The 17646-nt window shown below is 40.0% G+C and overlaps 1 protein-coding gene across 2 annotated transcripts in view; it reads left to right on the top strand.

Annotated features, from left to right (window-relative positions):
• Positions 1 to 16416: 16416 nt before the first annotated feature.
• Positions 16417 to 17646, top strand: part of SYT5 (synaptotagmin 5) — a 211694-nt gene continuing 210464 nt past the window's right edge. Inside the window, exon 1 of one of the 2 annotated variants that reach the window (XM_075191252.1) lies at positions 16417 to 16684. The gene's annotated coding sequence lies outside the window, so the exon portion shown is untranslated. The remainder of the gene's footprint in view (positions 16685 to 17646) is intronic. The other variant, XM_075191253.1, reaches the window with a different exon arrangement.

Here is a 17646-nt window from a genome sequence, read left to right as displayed (position 1 = left end):
TGTAAATATGTTCAAAACCTCCTGGGGGTTTTATGGTACATTTTATTGATAAATGTATTAAGATTTCCCTTGGTTGCTGACTGTAATTCCTGTGTAGTGTTTATCCGCAGATACCTTAGGGGCAGTTTAAGAAAGGGCCTAGTGGTTGTTGTTTTCTTTGCTACTTTGATGAATAAGACCATTTTTGGCTAAGGTCTGACAGGTAGGGCAGCTGTTTCACAATCATTTCTAGCTTTGTGATTACATAGTCTACGTCTGCCCTGCTTTGAATTACCTAGTCTGTCCTCTGTGATTCTGATATTTACAATATAGTGTTCCTGACTTGTATATAAAATGAAGTTATTTTAGTGCTAATTAGCTCCAAATTTGTGCTAATTGGCTCCACATCTGTTCAAGGGCTTTTAGATCTTCATTGGAGAAGTTGGGTTCCAAGTGGACTGTAAGTCCATTTGTGTAGCATAACAATTCACATTTTTCACTTTGTGTCCCTGTTGTCTTAAGAGTTACTTATCTAGAACGTTCAGTCCCATGTGCTTTAAGAGACAGGTCCTGGGTGCTCATGTTCAAGTTCTGTACAGTAAGGGCGTTGCATACACAAGTGAAGCACGCCCCAGAGATATGTCCTATTTAGAGTTAGAGGTATCTTCTGGGATGCAGATTTTTTTGTGTGCCCATAAGGCTGGTATAAAGATACATGTTGATGATTGCTGCATGCACCTTTACAGTATACATTATTTTTTATTATTTTTTAATGTGTCCATCCTCTAAAACCATTAACCTGCCCCAGTGTAAGACAGCCTGGGCTGGTTTCCACTTAATTAGTTTGGGCTCCCCCATGAAAACACTTACCAGCAACAGTCTAGGATAGGATGGAACTGCCGCTCTATAACATGAACACCATCAACCAGCAGCAGCATGCTGAAAAGCATTGGCGCTCTTCTCAACCACCTTGGTCACTGGGGGTAGAGGTAATTAACAAGATTGCATCACTAGAGTGGCAACCTCAGTGGTACAACTTGTCCTAGCACACACTGGCATCCATTGGCTGTTTGGGATTGGGTGAGGACTTTGTAGGTGAGCATAAGGAAATTGAACTGGAATCAGTAGCAGAAAGAAAGCCAGTGCAGCTACTGGCAGAGAGGATAGGCAGATACAGAGCTGCAGGAAGCAAGCCCCAGCATGCTTTGCTGGTAGACAACCAGGTGATAGCTGGAAGGGCAAGCTGGGACTTGTAGTTTCACAACATCTGGAGGGCCGCAGGTGGGACAGGCCTGCTTTAGATGATTTGGAAGTGGTATGCTTGGGAGAAGGATTGAATGTTGGGAGTGAATGAGAGGTGGGAGTTGAGGTTAATTTCTAGGCAGCTAACTTGTGGAAAACGTAATGTTGTCGAAAGATAGAGAAATGGGTGGAAGGGACTCGGGAGGGCGGGTGACGATATGTTCAGTTTTAGACAAATTAAGTTTAAGGAATCACTGGGATGACCAATAGGAAATAGCAGAAAGACAACTGGAGACGTAAGAGAGAAAAGGGGAAGAGGTCAGGGGAAGAGATTTAGAATTGAGTGTCATCAGCATCTACATGGTATTGGAGGCCAAAAGAGCTAATGAGAAGTATATAGTGACGTGTACTGTGCTCAGCAGAAATTATGGGCACACTCCCTTGTTCCATGCATCTTTATAAAAAGAAGAAAAAAAAGAAAAATCTTTTGGTTCTTAATATGACAATTCCTCATACTTTTAAAAAATGTGCTGTTTTTAAAAGTCCTATGAAAAAATATCTTCTGGTTTCCTGTTCTTTAACCAAAGAGGCATTGCTTAATAAATGCCAGTGGGATTCAGACTCCCAGGGCTAGATTTACTAAACTGCGGGTTTGAAAAAGTGGAGATGTTGCCTATAGCAACCAATCAGATTCTAGCTGTCATTTTGTAGATTGCACTAAATAAATGACAGCTAGAATCTGATTGGTTGCTATAGGCAACATCTCCACTTTTTCAAACCCGCAGTTTAGTAAATCTAGCACATAATTTTTAAATTTCTCGTCATTTAAATGGAAAACTAGGACCTTGCTTTGATAAGTCCGTTGCTTAGATTATCAAGCCAACTCATGATTCCCTCCATACATGAGAATTATTAAAAAAAGGTGTCAGTTTAATAATTCCATCAAACCAACTAAATACACATGTTGTAGAATGTTGAGTTCTAACAAAATAATATTTCCAAGTCAGATATTTGAAAAAGGAAATATGTCACTGCAGTTTGTCAGTGTGGAAGGTAGTTTGTCAGCTGTCAGATGTTTCAATCAGCTGAGGCTCTATAAAAGGTTCTCACACCTAATCCCTTTCCAAATAAGATCCTGAGCATCTTAAATAGATAAATACTGCCCTGTAGTAAAACCCCTGAGTGACTGTATTATAAGTCTACAATTTCTCTCCCCAATCAATTTGTTTTTTACTATTATATGTAGTAATCTAAATAATAAAGTATGTGCTTGAAATATCACTCTGCGTGAAATAACGTTCCAGTACCTATTATTACACTACCCTATAAAAGTAAAGTTATTTGGGTATGTACTGCATATTGGTATGCTATACTTATTTCTGCAACTACCATTTCCATAGGTGATGATCAACCACATTCCCTAACTCCACTACCTTGTATTGTGTGTCCGATAACCCACTAAATCTCTCAATACTGATCACTATCCACATGGACCAATTTTGAGTTTCATGTTCCGCTAAAACTGCTGGGATGTCCCTCACCATAAATGTATTAATAAGCATGGTGTGGATTGTGCACTGAGGGCCTGATTCATCAAGGAATGTATTCAGTATTATACACCAGACATTGCGTCCGTCTGAATTCAGGAAGGCACGGATCTCAAGCTATGTGTGCTTTTGAAATCAGGACAGATATGCCGTGCTCTACTATCTCGGACACAGCAGGATGCGTCCAATACCTATATGGATTATAAATTTGCAAAAGAACGCACAGGAAAAAAAAATTCTTGTATTATTGATACTTAATAATAATAATAAAGGCGTTAATATTAAACAATACAAAAAGTTTTTGGGTTATTTTTTTCGTACATTTTTACAGTTGCTTGTGATTGCAATCACATGTAATAGCATGCATACAAGACTGTCACCCTCAGGACTTAGACTAGCCCTGTGGCTGGAGCAAGAGATACGGCAGAAACACCAGTAACTTTCAGACACTGAGAGCTTAATTCAAACGTGGCTGTGTGCGTTTGAACTTGGCATACTCCTGCTGTAAATTCACTAGGGCAAAACGCCCCCCCCCCCTCCCCATTTCCCTTCCCAAAATCGTAGGCTGTAGTAAGTGTATTTTGCGCTCACAGGTACAGTACTATGTTCATGGACGTTTCTGCAGATTCTGGGCATGGCAGAGTGATTTTGCGTATGATACGCTCAGAGTCGACAGATATGGTTTCATGTTCATGTCATTTTGTAGAATGCACTAAATAAATGACAGCTGGAATCTGATTGGTTGCTATAGGCAACATCTACACTTTTTCAAACCCGCAGTTTAGTAAATATACCCCACAGCCTGGTTGTCCAGTGCAACTATTCAATTAGAATCTGGGAAAATGGTTTAATAGCATTTATCATGTATCTGTTTAGTGTCTATATGTTCTTGTAGTAAACTTATTTTGCCAAGATGACTGACATCAAAGTGTTGGCCCAACTATGTTCCCACTTTGGTGAGATGATAAGAACGGCTACAGTTCAGGCTCAGTGGTGGAAATCAGCCAGTCCAGGTCCCCCTTATATGTGCTCAGCAGTGAAATCTACCAGAGCGTTTCGGCACACATTCTGTGCAATGCAGCAATCTCTTTCTGCGCCTTGTCAAATAAATGTAATGTAAGAAAAACACAGACACGAAAGCCTATCCAACCCACATATAGCCATCTATAATATTATATCTATAATACTAAAGTTTTGTGAACCCTTTACAATTGTATCTGTATTCTTGCTTTATTACAAAGGATCTGTAACCACAAACTTTTTCTTATTGTAACTGTGCCTAATACAAGACTATGTATATTCTATATTTGCGTTACCCTCAAGGCAGGCTATGAGCAAATTAATGGGGTAACATCTGCTGCCTATTTGCCTGCTCTCATATTATATTTATTTTTCCTTTCCAGATCTGGCCAGTCCTCACTGATGTCATATCCTGCTTCAATGATGTCATGTATATCCCTTCCCACCCACCTGGCCATGACCCCAAGCTATTACACTGTGAGAGGTTTGTCACACATTATAAAGACTATCATAATAAATCTGGCAGGACATAAAGGGGTTATGGCAGGGTTTCCCAAACCCAGTCCTCAGAGCTCCCTAACAGTGCAGGTTTTCCATATCTCCTTGCTGGAGCACAGGTGTATTCATTACTGACTGACACATTGTAACAGATCCACAGGTGGTCCTAATTATGTCACATGTGATCCAGAAAACCTGGACTGTAGGGGAGCCCTGAGGACTGGGTTTGGGAAACCCTGGGTTATGGGGAAGAGATAAAAAATAATGAAAACATAATGATAATCGGACTTATTAGCACCACCATAAAAACTAGGTAATGTCCTATAATAAAAATATTTTTGCATATCTTTGCCTTAGACAAATATTATGGGTAATATTAAACTACAGGGTCAGAATCCCTTCAGTCTATAATGTTATCTATTTTGAATGTAAATCCTAATAATGCAGAATGATAATTTTATGAAACAAATACAAAACACTCCAACAGTGGTGGATATTTTCAATATTCTTTTGTGTAATACAATATATAATTAAAAAACAGTTTTTGTCCTCTTTTTGATTGTGAACCATCTGAGCCCTGAGGCTATAAGGCAGCTCCAACAATGGTGTTGTCAGAGCCACGATCCTGTGCTGGGATTAGGTTCTTTTGTTGTAATGAGTCAGGGGTGAATTTCTGATATGAATGTCTGCTCAATCTTTCCATAATATTTACCCATGACCTGGTCTTTTGGCTATTTTTGTAAACTTGCGCCAGTTTGTCAACCATGCATGACCCTACCGGTGATCGCCCTGAATGGCGTGCTAAATTTTATCCAACCATTTATGACAAAATGTTCTATCATGATTGCATTTATCAATTGACTGTTGTTTCAAAAGCATTCTGGTTCATCCAGGTGGCCTTAGTATCCTCCATTGCCCACTAGTTTGCTAAGTAATTTCCTTAATTCAGACTCATGACCACTGACATTAAAGAATACAATAGAGACATGCAAGTCCTTTGTTGATATACTAAGGTTCTTTTCGACCTCTTGTAGTGATCCTGGAGGGTTGTATTGTGGATGGCCATGCACAACAAGTACCAACGGTGTTGGATTTTGTCTATTTGCACCTTTTCTGGACACATTCATAACTGTAGTGATCCTGGAGGGTTGTATTGTGGATGGTCATCCACAACAAGTAACAACGGTGTTGGATTTTGTCTATTTTGTCCTTTTATGGACACATTCATAATCTTTTTGAGGTCCTCTGGATCTCTTTTCATTGGTGCATTCTTCACATTCAGAATCCTATTGTAAAGAGCAGACTCTGACAATCCAAATGTATGTTCTTTCCCAGGGAAGGGCCCTTCAAATGTATATCTTAATGCCATCTCATTGGCCGGAACATAACTGTTCTCTAATGGGCTCCATAACTAGCAAGACCAAATTAGGCACCTTTTATTTAAATGGTCCTTCATCAATTGAGTCGTAATAAACATCAGTATAATAAAAATGACTTTGTTTGCCTTTGGGAATCTTCTGCATTGTGAGAACTGTTAGGCTCAGCATCGTATCACATGAGTATTTCATCATGTATGAATCAGTCAGAAAGACGGGGGAAATGACAGTCATCAGTGCTAATGTAAGAAAGAGCTGGTGACTATTTTAGGAAGAAATCATTATGTTTTTATGATACGAGATGTATGTAGTCGTCATCACAAGAAAGCAAAGGAACAGCACTCAGTGCCAGCATGTTCTAGTTATTTCCACCCAGCAGGGTAAGCTGTAATGTATGTGAGCGCTAACATATCAGTAAATCATTATAAGAAATTGTAGGCATTATAAAAAATGTGAGTATAATGGTCATATGAACTCCAGTTTTGCCGTTTTTAAGTTTAAGAAAATCTGAACAATATGTGTGTATTGTCTATCAGAACAATTTAATATGTTAATCAGGAGAAGTCGCATGGAAATTTCATTCAGTTTTTTCTATGGCCACACTTACACCAGGGGAGGGCTGGCAAATTTTAGCCCGAGGGACAAAACTTGACTTAGCCGCCTATTAGGAACCTTGTAAAGGAAAAAAAAATGTATGTGGCCCGGTGAACAGGCCCAAGTTAGCCCACTATGGGACCGGCCCATAACCGGTATGTTCATTTGTTACTGCTCTAGAAATGATATGTTTCACGTATTATTCATTATTACATGCACCTTCGGAATTGTACTGTAATCTGACTTTCAGGTGATGCCGGGAGAGGCTTGGACCCACGATGTCGCCTAAAAGGCATTGTCTACCCTTCATTTTACTGTGCAAGTTTACTAAGATAACCAACCTTAGCATAATATTCACAGGAGACAGAACATATCCTCAACATTAAATATGTGATTTAAATTAGTATGGGGAAACATAATTCACATACGAGAAGATGCACACGTGGATAATCAGGTTAACATTTTCTTTTATTACACTGCCAGATTTATCTTAGCACCTTGACTAAGTCCTTTTTATGGACTTCACTGAAGTAGCAAAAACCTCCAACACATAGAGGCGGAGAATGTAGGGCAGCTATATACCACCATCTCTCCCAGGAGCTGTCACAGTCTGTTATCACACAGCAATCTTTATACCATGGGTAGCACGGTGACTCAGTGGTTAGCACTTCTGCCTTACAGCACTGGTGTCATGAGTTCAATTCCCGATGATTGCCTTATCTGTGAGGAGATTGTATGTTCTCCCCGTGTTTGCGTGGGTTTCCTCTGGGTGCTCTGGTTTCCTCCCACACTCCAAAAACATACTGGTAGGTTAATTGGCTGCTAACAAATTGACCCTAGTCTGTGTGTGTGCGAGTATGTGTGTGTTAGGGAATTTAGACTGTAAGCCCCAATGGGGCAGGGACTGATGTGAGTGAGTTCTCTGTACAGCGCTGCGGAATTAGTGGCGCTATATAAATTGATGATGATGATGATGATACCACTCTAGTCGTGTCCTCTGATCCCTTTCTGGGCTTCCTGAGTCTCATGTTGAACTAGCAACTTCCTATATAAGGCATTTATGAGTCTGAAACCTATTCCTAGCTTGTCCTGAAATAAATAATATAGTTCCTATCTCCAAAATTGCACCTCTACACGCACCTATCCTATTGACATAGCCTATTCTACAACTAGGGGCACACACTGCCATAAGACTCACAGCTGTCTGAGAAGTACAATAGTACCTGGTGATCTAACCTTGCATACCTATCCAGCCTCTACATCAGGCCTGTCCAACCTGCGGCCCTACAGGTGTTGTGAAACTACAAGCCCCAGCATGCTTTGCCGGTAGACAACCAGTTTATAGCTGGAAGGGCATGCTGGTACTTGTAGTTTCACAACACCTGGAGGGCCGCAGGTTGGACAGGCCTGCTCTACATCTTCTTTCTGTAGCATTAACCTGATAGTTGCCAATCTAGAGCTCCTACCTCTCCCTTCCCAGCGCTTCATATAAGCAGGTGACAGTAGGAATATCGTGGAACACACAGGTATAAGGTGTTTGTGCTATCAGCGACTTGACGAAACAAGGGCCTCACCAGCACTCGCTCATGACATGCCAGGTTGCTAAGCAACACGGACACAAAGCAGCCAGAGTGATGGCAGAGGGAAACAAGGTTGAGATCATTCTTTCTTTGTCCTCCCTATATAAATATTTACATGCATATATACATATTTTCATATAGGGTGAATCGTCCAGTGAATTAACGGTTACCAGAATTCTCTTGTTTTAGAGGATGGGGGATGTAGGAGATACTACATAAAAACAGTTTTGAGACCATCATCATTACTTTGCCTACTTGTAAAATACATTTTTGGTTTAAAGATTGAAGTAATAGAAATGTACAACCAAAAAACAGGAGAGATGCAGAAATTACCAATGATTGAATGCACTTGAACATACATGTACAGCAAATGAACATACAAGTACAGTGAATAAATAATGTGACTTACTTTAATAAAACAACATATCACCTTACATAGATGATATAGTGTATTCCATTGAATTTTAATGCATTCAAATTGAAAATGTTCATTCACTGGACGATTTACCCTAGTAACCCTAGTAACATTGTTATATTGATCCCATAGATTTAGTCATATTGTTGATCCCAAATACATACATCTTCTCTTTGTATAATGTCTATACATATCTCCTGTGCCTCTTTCACTAATTTGACTACTTGATTATGATCTGTATATGTATGAAACCTTTACCTACATGACCAACCAAGGCTACAATCAGAATCTTTGGGGCTCAGTACTATTTAATCTGGCAGGGTCCCCCATCGACCCTCTTCGCCGTATATGCACCCTCCTCCCTCTGCACAGTACCTTCACCCCCTCCCTCATCATAGTAAATGCCTCCCTTTCTCATCACAGTACATGCCTCCCCCTACTCTCTCATCACAGTAAATGTCTCCCCCCCCCCCCCACTCCCTCATCACAGTAAATGCCCCCCTTACTCATCATGGTAAATGCCTCCCCCCACTCCCTTAGCATAGTAAAAAAAAAAAGCAGCCAGTATTTAACTTATGTGCAAAATAATAAACTCATTTACACCTCTTGCATTGTAACATGGTTTTGTCCAAAAAACTTAAGTAAGAAAACTTACTCAATTTCTTGCTTAAGTTCCTTAATGAATCGGGCCCAGAGTGTATATACCGAGAAGACACAGTGGTGGAGAAAATAGAGGAAAACCAATAGAAAAAACAGCTATGGAGCTAGAGTGAGATAGAAGCAGTGACCAGGAAAATTGATAGAGTGACAGATGAGAAGCAGTGAACGAAGGTGGTGAGACACAGTGGGAAGGAAATCTTGACATTAAAAAGTCACTGCCAAGCCCAAAACTGCATTCTCTATGGCTGAGGTCTTATTCCAGTACAAGGTATTGCCTTTTAGGCTACACAGAGCACCTGACACATTCCGGAGAGCTATAGATAAGCTCTTAAAGCCTCATAGGGCATATGCTACTGTGTATCTGGATGACATAGTCATACATACCCAGGATTGGGTGTCACATCTTTCCAAAGTAGAGGCTGTGGTGGAGTCTTTGAGGGCACATAGCCTTATGGTCAATCCTGAAAAATGTGCATTGGTCAGGGATATGTAGTTGGATGGGAAAGGTCAAACCCAAGGTTGACAAGGTGGAAGCTTTAAAGAACTGTCCCAAGCCAGAGAGGGAAACCCAATTGAGGACACGTCTTGGCTTGGTAGGATACTACCACCAGTTCATAGAGAACTTTGCTACTCAGGGTACTCCAATGACAAAGCTGCTCAATATAGCCTGTCCAGACAAGCTACACTGGTCTGAGTCAGCAGAAGCTGCCTGGGAGGACATAAGAATGGCTTTATGTACAGTGCTACAAGCACCAGATTTCACTACGAAATTTTATCTGCAGACTGATGCCTGGGCGCAGTTCGGTCACAAAAGGTGGATGGAGAGGAGAAACTTATCATGTATCTAAGTCGCATGCTCTTACCTAGAGAGAAGAAGTATGTGGCGGTTGAACAGGAGTGCCTTGCCATTAAATGGGCGGTGGAAGCCCTCCGCTACTACCTCTTGGTTAGTGCGTCTACCCTAATTATAGACCATGCTCCCTTAAAATGGAGGCAGATAAATAAAGAGGTCAATTTCAGAGTTACCCGGTGGTTCTTGGCATTGCTGTCTTTCCATTTCAGCTTAGAGTATAGACCAGGAGCTATGCATAAAAACACGTATGCTCTCTCCTGTAAACTTGCGCATCCCACAGTAGTTGCCTGTGTTTATGATGCTAAGAGAAGTGTTATGTGGCAAAAAGGACAGTTTGCCACAGTCCTTGAAGGTAGAGATTGATAGTTCTTCTAGGAGATGGCAGGCACAGGCTGCAGACAGGGTTAACTCTCCACACTTCACTACACACGGATCACAGGATCACAGGTGGAGCACCTGAGTGTGATTTAACTAGTTAGTGCTGTAGACTAAGCTTAAATAGCTTACCTGTTTTGTGGGCAGGGCAACCAATGGCAGCCAGTGGCTGGTGACTAGTGAGGGGACTGTGTGTCTGCCCAGCAGCAGAGTTGCATGGAACTTTAAATACTTTGGTTTGTTTGTTGGAATTACTGGAACTACAAAATATGCTGTTTCTACCATCCTGACATTCCTGAATAAACTACAGCAAAGTGGTTAAGCATTCCTGTGTCAGCATCGTTTCTTTGCATTTCACTTTATGCGTGTGTGTGTGTGTGTGTGTGTGTGTGTGTGTGTGTGTTTAAACCATAAACTTATATACATGTCCATTAAAGGTTGCATGCTTTACCTTAATGCCGCTAATGGGATCCAATGTTATTTGTCCCAGAGATGCAACTGTGAATTAAAATGAACATTTGAAGGCACAACACATTATCAGGGGTGTTAAACCACAATGAGTGTAGTGTTATTAAAGTTATTTTATCGTTTACCAATAATCATTGTCTATGCGATTTGTGTGGTTCCAACTTGCAAAATGATTTATTAGCAAAAGCAAAAGAACAACAATTAAATAAATAAGTACAGCCGATACATACGCCGCGCTCCGTTGGATCCAGCTTACAGTCATTCAATCCTGAAGTCTGCGGTCAAAGAGACTGTAAGCTGATTCCAGAGAGCAATATATATACATTTGGTGTTACTGTAAATGCAATACAGATGACTTGGCATGTTTCCATAGGTTCAGGCTCCAGGATAGTCCAGTATAATGTAGTTCATAGGTCAGTTCAAACGACACACTCCAAGTGTGGGGGTCAGACTCTCCAAGGGTGGGGGTCATTCCTCCAATCAGATGCATACTAATCTTCCCGACGAAAGCTAGTTCAAACTGGTCTATTTACATTATACACACAATACCATTCTGAACACTAATTCCCTATATTTTATAACTAGCATACACGAGGTGCGATCTCATAGCCGATGAACCAAATCACTAAGGATAAATAAGGGATTAGAATGACACCAAACATGATATGTTTCCTGTAACCTGAACCTTAGATCTCACTAAAGTGCATATAACATTATTAACAATATTTAAATATAAACTCAATAACATCTGTTCATAAACGACTGTGGGTTGGAACTATTATAAAATGAACTATATACAAGTGAATGTGTAATTGTAAGTGTGCGCTATTTATCGTGCGATTGCATCACAACACTGGAGTACTGTTCGCAATCGCACAGCAAAACAATTTTAATCAATATACTTTCTTTATCCAATTATACGACTTTGACAGTGTCATGACAAGCAACACCTCTTCCATATTTAACCCCAAAGCCCACTAGGTAAATAAATATGAGGATAATCCTTGTCTCCTCTGAATGGCCAATATCACAGCTAAATCCTCTGGAAGTAAAGTTCCCAGATATGCTAATAGTTCATGTAGATTGCAAGATAACAAGGACTTCATGTATCCTACAAATGAGATTTCAGTCAGACTGACATTTTCACACAATTTTCTACAGTGATTTCCATTTACGCTAATGCATTGAATAAAAATGAGAGGGCTCAAGCTCAGAATACGAAGACAACTATTTATTACGCAATGCAAGGTAGGATCATTTGATTCCCTCTCTTCCCCTGAGTTGTAGTCATCACTCATGGTTAACGGTGAAATCAGATAAGAATTTCACCACGTAATAAAATGCTGCATCCTACAGCCTGATAACCGACAAATTGTTTAAGTGCGGTTGCCTTGTCATGTGATATTATTTTATTTCTACACATGTTGCAACCATGCAACATGTGTAATTCATAAGGGATCAGTATTAAATGGCAAATTCTATTTGCAATACTGTATCTATATACAGAGGTTGGACAACACCCTAGAGAAAAGTAAAACAAAACTGTATTTTACAGAAATCTGCCGTTATTGTCTGCAAGTAGCGGTCACTCCAGGTTGAAGAGGAGAACTGATTGTAGGATAGCGAATGTGTCACGTGATGTGTTAACATCCTCTTCAGCTACAATGTCCTACTGTTTTCAAACACTAAAGTGTCTTCCTGCCTGATTGCTGAAAGTACAGTAAATGGTATTTTTTTCCCCTCTGCACTTTTGTTTGTAACATCATGTTGTCTCCGCTTTGGTTTAATATGCCAACCAGACTATGGCTGAAAGCAAAAAATAACAGTTTAATAAATATTTTAACCATATTCAAAGTTTATAAATTAGTCTTAAAAGTAATCATGAATGTTACCTAAAACATTTAATTTTTAATACATTTATAAAAAATAACAGATTCACATACATTTTCTTTTATCTGTGAATTCCCTTAATTTAGTTGCAAATTAGTTATTTAAGACCAACTTTTGCAACCTAAAAAAATGTGTTAAAGCCTAAGAACATTTTGTGAATTTGGCTATATCTGTTGTTAATCACTTGCTTATGTGGGCTTTGGCAGAAATCATTTACATTGCATTCCAGATGGAAGGCAGTGCCATTAAGCCTCTCAAAAGATTGTGATAATTGATTCCGGTGACTGCATGACTCTTCTGTTCACATTAACACAATGGCGGTATTAATCTGGAGCCGGAGCAAAGCATTGCACTGGAAATTGTGCAAGCATGACTGACCCGTGGTCTCTGCTGCTACTGAGTCAAGCGTTCTGCGGTTGTTTAGTGTGAAATACGTAAATTTTTACTGCACATTCCCACATATACATACTTCTGTATGAAGATTCGTTCACATCTGACCCTTACCCTTCCTAATGTTTGGAGAGGTGGGACAGGGACAGGGATGGGAAGGCCTGGCTAAACACGATTTGAGTATAATTAAAATATGTTTGCATAATTGCGACTAACACCCCCCCTCCCCGCACACAGACACTAATGTGTCTCTCACTAGATATATCGCTCTCAGGTGTCTGAGTGCTGGTGCAACCACAAACTGATGATGATGATGATGGTTGCCAGCATTAGCTGGTCTCTTCTGATTGGCTGGTTGCGGATTGACCTCTGAAGCTGACAGTGCTACCTATTGGCAGAACCTTTGCAGGTGTCTGTAAGAGGTGTCTGCAGCAGTGTTGGGCATGGATGTTAAGCTACACATGCTTTAAGCTTAACCAAGATGTTGGTTTATTGTAGATCTTGCAGCAGATGGTATATGCAGGTACTCACAGTTAGTCAGACAGTATAACAGGCTTATACAGATTATATGCTGATAGTCTTATACACTGTAGTGTATACTGTATGAACACATATTTAGATGGTAATCTTGTTGGGATGCTGTCTCCAGTCACTTTATATTTGTTAATAGGGGCACACTAAAGATGCAGCTACTGCTAATATGTCTTTTACCTCAGAGTCAGTAGTAGCGCCATGCAGGTTGCCGGAGTTTGCCGCACTTCCTTCCCTCAGTACTAGCGCCATGCAGACGGCCGGAGTTTTCCGCACTTCCTGTCCTCACTAGGCCACCGGGGATTACTACATATAGGTCAGAGACGTAGCACTGTGCTCCTTTTCAACACTACCTTCATTGATTGTACCACTATTATATGATTTTGTGAGTGTATTTAAAATAAATGTTTTGCTGCTTTCATCCATACATGGTTGAGTTTCATCCAAACTCCTCACCATAACCTACAAGGCTCTCTCCCAGTCTACTGCCCATTATATCTCTAACCTCCTCTCCATTCACACTCCCACCCGTTCCCTGCGCTTGGCCAATGACCACCGCCTCCACTTCCACTCTGATCACCTCATCCCACTCCAGAATCCAAGACTTCTCCTGGGCTGCCCCTTTAATGGAACGACCTTGCTCCATCTGTCTGTCCCCCAACCTGTGCTCCTTCAATTGGGCACTTAAAACTCACCTGTTCCTTAAAACCTACCAGCCATCCATCTAACCCTTTCTTATCTCCTCTGCTCATTATCTTCTCTCCACCAGGCTTCTCTCTTCACTCCTCCCATGCTATATCCCCTTAACTGACTCCCTTCTGTGCCTGTGTCTGTTTACCCTCCCTTAGAATGTAAGCTCCTGTGAGCAGGGCTCTCTTCCCTCCTGTCTCTATATCTGTTCTTCTGCTCCATCTTTACTGCAATAGCCTGCCTGGAGTTTCTGAAGTCTTGGTATTTGTTTATTATTTAGTACTGTTTCACCCTGTATAGTCTACTGTTTGTACTGTGTACAGCGCTATGGAAAACTTGTGGCGCCTAACAAATAAAGGATAATAAAAATGAGATGGAAGAATATACCTCGTGTATAACTGAAGGTTTTTTAACTGAAATGAAACTTAATAGCAATTGTGTTTTTTTGCCATCAAAGCATATGTTAAAAAACTTGTCTTGCGCTTATGACCTGGGGGTAAATGTATCAAGCTCAGAGTTTTCCGGCGGGTTTGAAAAGCCAATCAGATTCTAGCTATCATTTATTTAGTACATTCTACAAAATGATAGCTAGAATCTGATTGGTTGCTATAGGCAACATCTCCACTTTTCAAACCCGCCGGAAAACTCTCAGCTTGATACATTTACCCCCTGGTTAGGTGTAATCTGATGTATGTCTTACATGAACCTGACACATATGCTACTGCTGTAGAGCTAGACATGTCATATTGAGATACCTGCAACTCAGCATATAGGTGTAAATACCCTATTTTTACATCCAAATTTTTACAGTTTGTTTTTGGACTCACATTTGTCCTGCTCAACATCAGCCCATTGTGTTTAATGTGGAATGTAGGGTGAACAAGCCCAAATACCTTCAAAGTTAACTGGTTTACTGATCTAAACATAAATATAGAAAATGAACAATACTCTCTAGTGAAGGGTCATAAATTACCATTTGGATAATATGTAATTCTACACTATAATGCTCCATTGCACATAGATAATGATTAGTATAAGTAGCAAAAATATAAATATTTCTTTTGGTCTGCTGACAAGCTGCAGACATTTCTAATTAGCAAGTAATCAACCAATAAATTGAGCATTATGCATAGGTGTGTGTGTTTGCTCGCAAGCCTTGTTTGTCATTGGATCTCAAGCAGCAATGCTCAAATTCATGGCAGAATATTTGTGTAACTATGGTTTCTCACCAGAAGAGGGCGTATGTGTGGAATAGTGTGTAACAAAGACAAGGTGAGTGTATCTGTTCGTGAAAGGTATTTAATTTACGTTCTCTCTTTCTGTTATCGATGTCAATAATCTAATATCTAATGCCGCATTTTGCATTTTGACCTCACCAATACAGTTGTTTGACACACTTGCCAATGGCAATGGATGCACTAACTGGGGAGTGGTTTGGTAGTGGTGACAGACAATGCTGATAATCTACAGATTTACATCTAAATTCAATGTCACAATGAAGCTTATTGGTACTATGTCACACTATACATTTCAAACATATTGTTTTAATTTATATACATTTACAATAACCTGTACTGACCGTTAACCTAATAGTGAACAACTTGGAGAGTTAAAGGGACCCGTTATAAAACAGTTGCTCTAAGGCTCTTTAAGTTCTTAATAATACAACATACTGAGAATTGTGACATCCTACTGTAGACATAATTAACATTTTGCACTATCTGCTCTGGCTTCAGTAGAGAAGGGAGGACGCCTCTTCCTGCTGTTCTGACAGTTGGGCAGCATTTCATTGTAATTTAAATGTCAGTTCTTTAATTGTGAGGAAGTCTTTACTTTATCCCTCCCACTAATTGCAATGCACATTGAATGTAATTTATTAATCATATGTTGAAGCAGCAGGGTGGAATGGAGTCCAACTGTTATGTTTTATTTTTAAGGTCTGCACTAAAAATCTGTTCTTCACCGACCACAATCTCTATTGTTACTTTATTATCTTATTAAAATCTTGTCTTATTTGTTTATATATATATATATATATATAAATATATATATATATATATATATATATATATATACTTTTGCCCAGGCAATGTTCTCCTAATATATATATGGCATGTGGTGATCATAGCAAGCCTCACACAGGTTAAATATACCCAAGAGGTGTGCAAATGACACCGGGTCTTTGCAAATATTAGGGACTGTACAAGTTGTTAGCAACAGTTTGCATTAGGATTTTGAAAGCTTCATTCATTGTCACCACCCCGCCTCTTAGAGATAGATGGAAGAGTCCTTATGATAAAAAAAGATTCCTGGCTGTCTATGTGTTTGTCTCCACCTCCCAAGCTCGCTGGGCTCCACCTTAGCCAAACAACTCTGTGCTCACTTAATGGTTCAGCACCGTGAGCTGTGGACAGCTCCCTCCACTAACACAAAGGCGAGATCTGCTAGCTGGGAGCGCTGGGACAGAAGGATCCAGTCCGGGACCACTTCCTCCCTACAGGATCTTCCATTTCCCCTGCCTTGATTTACTGTCTGGCTTAAGAGGGGGAAAACAACTTGTGGATACGCGTAAAAAGGTAAGAAACGCTCAGTATACTTCCCAGTGCTTCTATTTATAGAGTGCTGAAAAGACTTAATGATTTATAGCACCTGACAGCCATTGTCACCGCGGATCCATGATGTATAATGCACACATCTTACTCATGCTTACAGAATCAGTGCTCTATCCAGTGTGTGTGATTTAATGCAAGATATAACTCTACATGTTGATTTTAAAATCAAACCACAGCAAACATGGCAGTGTGTTTATACAGTAATAGCTGGGTGTGCCTTAGTGGACCATTGTACAGAGACAGACTTGTACAGCTAATGTGTTTTGTTAAAACGGAAACTTTTATGAATATATTTTGGTGGACCCTTCTCTCCCCAGCTGGTGGGGGAACTAAAAGTCCCAGCATTAGAACATGCTCAGACTTCAAGTTGCAACACCAGTAGACAAAGTATTCTGAGACATGTAGTTCCATAACAGCTAAAGACACACATCTCTTGTGAATGATATTGCTGGTGGCACTCAGATTGTGTCTATTGTGTGCTAACTAGGTGGTGTTGAACTATAACTGCAATTATTCCCAGGGTGCAGGACTAAAAATGTGATGATGAGTGTTATATCACAGACAGTATAGACTTAACAGGAGAACATATATGCAACGTTCTATTGTGTCTTTCTTGTGGAATGTCTGATTATAGTAGAGTGTAAGCTTTAGAACAATCTATCCAATGGCTATACTGTATTATTGGCATGTTGAATGCCTTCAATTTCCTCCCTAACATCCATGGCCCCTGCTGTTCATGGTCAGTGAGGATGAAAAAGAAATCTTCAAAGTTTTGCTGCTTGCTGACAGTACATTGAGTTGCTTCCTATGTGTATTTTAATGACAGAAAATGTGTTTGTGGCCGATGATGATTCATTAATATTAACGAGCTCTGTGTGATTTCTGCCTAGTTCCCACTGATCTGACTTTTACATAAAGTGAATGGT

This window comes from Mixophyes fleayi, chromosome 11, assembly GCF_038048845.1.
Source record: "Mixophyes fleayi isolate aMixFle1 chromosome 11, aMixFle1.hap1, whole genome shotgun sequence".
Taxonomy (NCBI): domain Eukaryota; kingdom Metazoa; phylum Chordata; class Amphibia; order Anura; family Limnodynastidae; genus Mixophyes; species Mixophyes fleayi.
This window is presented reverse-complemented; position numbering and strand designations above follow the sequence as displayed.